Raw genomic sequence first — 6,402 nt, forward strand, 5'->3', positions numbered from 1 at the left:
ACCCAGGTATCCTACAGAGCACGCAGTCATCCCCGACTGATCACAGACTGCACCCAGGGATCCGGAAGTGCACGCAGACACCCCAGACTGATCCCAGACTGCACTCAGGGATCCCAGACTGAACCCAGTCACGCCAGACTGATCCCAGACTGCACGCAGGAATTCTACAGTGCACGCAGTCACCCCAGACTGATCCCAGACTGCACCTAGGAATCGTACAGTGCACGCAGTCACCCCAAACTGATAACCAGACTGCACCCAGGGATCCTAAAATGCACCCAGTCACCCCAGACTGATCCCAGACTGCACCCAGGGATCATACATTGCACCCAGTCACTCCAGACTGATCCCAGACTGCACCCAGGGATCCTACAGTGCACGCAGTCACCCCAGACTGATCCCAGACTGCACCCAGGAATCGTACAGTGCACGCAGTCACCCCAGACTGATCCCAGACTGCACCCAGGGATCCTACAGTGCACGCAGTCAACCCAGACTGATCCCAGACTGCACCCAGGGATCCTACATTGCACGAAGTCACCCCAGACTGATCCCAGACTGCACCCAGGGATCCTACAGTGCACGCACTCACCCCAGACTGATCCCAGACTGCACCCAGGGATAATACATTGCACCCAGTCACTCCAGACTGATCGCAGACTGCACCCAGGGATCCCAGTGTGCACACAGTCACCCCAGACTGATCCCAGACTGCACCCTGGGACCCTACATTGCACGCAGTCACCCCAGACTGATCCCAGACTGCACCCAGGGATCCTACAGTGCACGCACTCACCCCAGACTGATCCCAGACTGCACCCAGGGATCATACATTGCACCCAGTCACTCCAGACTGATCCCAGACTGCACCCAGGGATCCTACAGTGCACGCAGTCACCCCAGACTGATCCCAGACTGCACCCAGGAATCGTACAGTGCACGCAGTCACCCCAGACTGATCCCAGACTGCACCCAGGGATCCTACAGTGCACGCAGTCAACCCAGACTGATCCCAGACTGCACCCAGGGATCCTACATTGCACGAAGTGACCCCAGACTGATCCCAGACTGCACCCAGGGATCCTACAGTGCACGCACTCACCCCAGACTGATCCCAGACTGCACTCAGGGATCCTACAGTGCACGCACTCACCCCAGACTGATCCCAGACTGCACCCAGGGATCATACATTGCACCCAGTCACTCCAGACTGATCCCAGACTGCACCCAGGGATCCTACAGTGCACGCAGTCACCCCAGACTGATCCCAGACTGCACCCAGGAATCGTACAGTGCACGCAGTCACCCCAGACTGATCCCAGACTGCACCCAGGGATCCTACAGTGCACGCAGTCAACCCAGACTGATCCCAGACTGCACCCAGGGATCCTACATTGCACGAAGTCACCCCAGACTGATCCCAGACTGCACCCAGGGATCCTACAGTGCACGCACTCACCCCAGACTGATCCCAGACTGCACCCAGGGATCATACATTGCACCCAGTCAACCGAGACTGATCGCAGACTGCACCCGATGATCCCAGAGTGCACCCAGTCACACCAGACTGATCACAGACTGCACCCAGGGATCGTACAATGCACGCAGTGACCCCAGACAGATACCACACTGCACCCAGGAATCTAACAGTGCATGCAGTCACCCCAGACTGATCCCAGACTGCACCCAAGAATCCTACAGTGCACCCAGTCACCGCAGACTGATCCCAGACGACACCCAGGGAGCCGACAGTGAACGCAGTCACCCCAGACTGATCCCAGACTGCACCCAGTGATCCTACATTGAACGCAGTCAATCCCGACTGATCCCAGACTGCACCCAGGAAATCAACAGTGCACGCAGTCAACCCAGACTGATCCGAGACTGCACCCAGGCATCCCACAGTGCACGCAGTCACCCCAGACTAATCCCAGATTGCACCCATGTTTCCTACAGTGCACGCAGTAACCACAGACAGATCCCAGACTGCACCCAGATATCCTGCAGTGCACGCAGTCACACCAGACTGATCCCAGACTGCACCCAGGAAATCTAAAGTGCACACAGTCAGCCCAGACTGACCCCAGACTGCACCCAGTGAGCCAACAGTGCACGCAGTCACCCCAGACTGATCCCAGACTGCAAAAAGGAATCCTGCAGTGCACGCAGTCACCCCAGACAGATCCCAGACTGCAGCCACGGATCCTACAGTGCACGCAGTCGCCCCAGACTGATCCCAGACTGCACCCAGGGATCCGACAGTGCACCCAGTCACCCCAGACTGATCCCAGACTGCACCCAGGAATCCTACAGTGCACGCAGTCACCCCAGACTGATCCCAGACTGCACCCAGAGATCCGACATTGCACGCAGTCAGCCCAGGCTGCACCCAGGAATCCTGCAGTGCACGCAGTAATCCCAGACTGATCCCAGACTGCACCCAGTGATCCTACAGTGCACGCAGTCTTCCCCGACTGATCCCAGACTGCACCCAGGAATCCTACAGAGCACGCAGTCATCCCCGACTGATCACAGACTGCACCCAGGGATCCTGCAGTGTACCCAGTCACCCCAGACTGATCGCAGACTGCACCCAGGGATCCGAGAGTGCACCCAGTCACACCAGACTGATCACAGACTGCACCCATGGATCGTACAATGCACGCAGTGACCCCAGACAGATACCAGACTGCACCCAGGAATCTAACAGTGCATGCAGTCACCCCAGACTGATCCCAGACTGCACCCAGGAATCCTACAGTGCACCCAGTCACCGCAGACTGATCCCAGACGACACCCAGGGAGCCGACAGTGAAAGCAGTCACCCCAGAATGATCCCAGACTGCACCCAGTGATCCTACAGTACACGCAGTCAACCCAGACTGATCCGAGACTGCACCCAGGGATCCCACAGTGCACGCAGTCACCCCAGACGAATCCCAGATTGCACCCATGTTTCCTACAGTGCACGCAGTCACCCCAGACTGATTCCAGACTGCACCCAGGAATCCGACATTGCACGCAGTCACACCAGACTGAGCCCAGACTGCACACAGGGATCCTACAGTGCACGCAGTCACCCCAGACTGATCCCAGACTACACCCAGAGATCCGACATTGCACGCAGTCACCCCAGACTGCACCCAGGAATCCTGCAGTGCACGCAGTAACCCCAGACTGATCCCAGACTGCACCCAGGGATCCTACAGTGCATGCAGTCATCCCCGACTGATCCCAGACTGCACCCAGGAATCCTACAGAGCACGCAGTCACCCCAGACTAATCCCAGACTGCACCCAGGGATCCTGCAGTGCACGCAGACACCCCAGACTTATCCCAGACTGCACCCAGGGATCCCAGAGTGCTCCCAGTCACGCCAGACTGATCCCAGACTGCACCCAGGAATTCGACAGTGCACGCAGTCACCCCAGACTGATCCCAGACTGCACCCAGGGATCGTACAGTGCACGCAGTCACCCCAAACTGATCCCAGACTGCACCCAGGGATCCTAAAATGCACCCAGTAACCCCAGACTGCATCCAGGGATCCTACTGTGCACGCAGTCATAAAGGACTGATCCCATACTGCACCCAGGGATCCTAAAATGCACCCAGTCACCCCAGACTGAACCCAGACTGCACCCATGGATTCAACGGTGCACGCAATCACCCCAGACTGATCCCAGACTACATCCAGGAATCCTACAGTGCACGCAGTCACCCCAGACTGATCCCAGACTGCACCCTGGCATCCTGCAGTGCACGCAGTCACCCCAGAGTGAACCCAGACTGCACCCAGGGATCGTACAGTGCACGCAGTCACACCAGACTAATCCCAGACTGCACCCAGGAATCCAACAGTGCACGCATTAACACCAGACTGATCCCAGACTACACCCAGGGAGCCGATAGTGCAAGCAGTCACCCCAGACTGATCCCAGACTGCACTTAGTGATCCGACAGTGCACGCAGTCACCCCAGACTGATCCCAGACTAAACCTAGGGATCCGACAGTGCACGCAGTCACCCCAGACTGATCCCAGACTGCACCCAGGAATCCGACAGTGCACGCAGTCACCCCAGACTGATCCCAGACTGCACCCAGGGATCTTACATTGCACGCAGTCACCCCAGACAGATCCCAGACTGCACCCAGGAATCTAACAGTGCATGCAGTCACCCCAGACTGATCCCAGACAGCACCCAGGGATCCGACAGTGAACGCAGTCACCCCAGACTGATCCCAGACTGCACCCAGGGATCCCACAGTGCATGCAGTCACCCAAGACTGAACCCAGACGACACCCAGGGAGCCGACAGTGAACGCAGTCACCCCAGACTGATCCCAGACTGCACCCAGTGATCCTACATTGAACGAAGTCACCCCCGACTGATTCCAGACTGCACCCAGGAAATCTACAGTGCACGCAGTCAACCCAGACTGATCCTAGACTTCACCCAGGAATCCGAAATTGCAAGCAGTCACCCCAGACTGATCCCAGACTGCACGAAGGGATCCCACAGTGCACGTAGTCACCCCAGACTGATCCCAGACTGCACCCAGATATCCTGCAGTGCACGCAGTCACCCCAGACTGATCCCAGACTGCACCCAGGAAATCTAAAGTGCACACAGTCACCCCAGACTGATACCACACTGCACCCAGTGAGCCTACAGTGCACGCAGTCACCCCAGAGAGATTCAAGACTGCAACAAGGAATCCTGCAGTGCACGCAGTCACCCCAGACAGATCCCAGACTGCAGCCACGGATCCTACAGTGCACGCAGTCGCCCCAGACTGATCCCAGACTGCACCCAGGGATCCGATATTGCACCCAGTCACCCCAGACTGATCCCAAACTGCACCCAGCAATCCGACATGCACCCAGTCACCCCAGACTGATCCCAGACTGCACCCAGGAATCCTACAGTGCACGCAGTCACCCCAGACTGATCCCAGACTGCACCCAGAGATCCGACATTGCACGCAGTCAGCCCAGGCTGCACCCAGGAATCCTGCAGTGCACGCAGCAACCCCAGACTGATCCCAGACTGCACCCAGTGATCCTACAGTGCACGCAGTCTTCCCCGACTGATCCCAGACTGCACCCAGGTATCCTACAGAGCACGCAGTCATCCCCGACTGATCACAGACTGCACCCAGGGATCCGGAAGTGCACACAGACACCCCAGACTGATCCCAGACTGCACTCAGGGATCCCAGACTGCTCCCAGTCACGCCAGACTGATCCCAGACTGCACGCAGGAATTCTACAGTGCACGCAGTCACCCCAGACTGATCCCAGACTGCACCTAGGAATCGTACAGTGCACGCAGTCACCCCAAACTGATAACCAGACTGCACCCAGAGATCCTAAAATGCACCCAGTCACCCCAGACTGATCCCAGACTGCACCCAGGAATCCAACAGTGCAAGAAGTCACCCCAGACTGATCCCAGACTGCACCCAGGGATCCTACAGTGCACGCAGTCAACCCAGACTGATCCCAGACTGCACCCAGGGATCCTACATTGCACGAAGTCACCCCAGACTGATCCCAGACTGCACCCAGGGATCCTACAGTGCACGCACTCACCCCAGACTGATCCCAGACTGCACCCAGGGATCATACATTGCACCCAGTCACTCCAGACTGATCCCAGACTGCACCCAGGGATCCTACAGTGCACGCAGTCACCCCAGACTGATCCCAGACTGCACCCAGGAATCGTACAGTGCACGCAGTCACCCCAGACTGATCCCAGACTGCACCCAGGGATCCTACAGTGCACGCAGTCAACCCAGACTGATCCCAGACTGCACCCAGGGATCCTACATTGCACGAAGTCACCCCAGACTGATCCCAGACTGCACCCAGGGATCCTACAGTGCACGCACTCACCCCAGACTGATCCCAGACTGCACCCAGGGATCATACATTGCACCCAGTCACTCCAGACTGATCGCAGACTGCACCCAGGGATCCCAGTGTGCACACAGTCACCCCAGACTGATCCCAGACTGCACCCTGGGACCCTACATTGCACGCAGTCACCCCAGACTGATCCCAGACTGCACCCAGGGATCCTACAGTGCACGCACTCACCCCAGACTGATCCCAGACTGCACCCAGGGATCCTACAGTGCACGCAGTCACCCCAGACTGATCCCAGACTGCACCCAGGAATCGTACAGTGCACGCAGTCACCCCAGACTGATCCCAGACTGCACCCAGGGATCCTACAGTGCACGCAGTCAACCCAGACTGATCCCAGACTGCACCCAGGGATCCTACATTGCACGAAGTGACCCCAGACTGATCCCAGACTGCACCCAGGGATCCTACAGTGCACGCACTCACCCCAGACTGATCCCAGACTGCACCCAGGGATCCTACAGTG

The sequence above is a fragment of the Heptranchias perlo genome, unplaced genomic scaffold, assembly GCF_035084215.1.
Source record: "Heptranchias perlo isolate sHepPer1 unplaced genomic scaffold, sHepPer1.hap1 HAP1_SCAFFOLD_50, whole genome shotgun sequence".
Lineage (NCBI taxonomy): Eukaryota > Metazoa > Chordata > Chondrichthyes > Hexanchiformes > Hexanchidae > Heptranchias > Heptranchias perlo.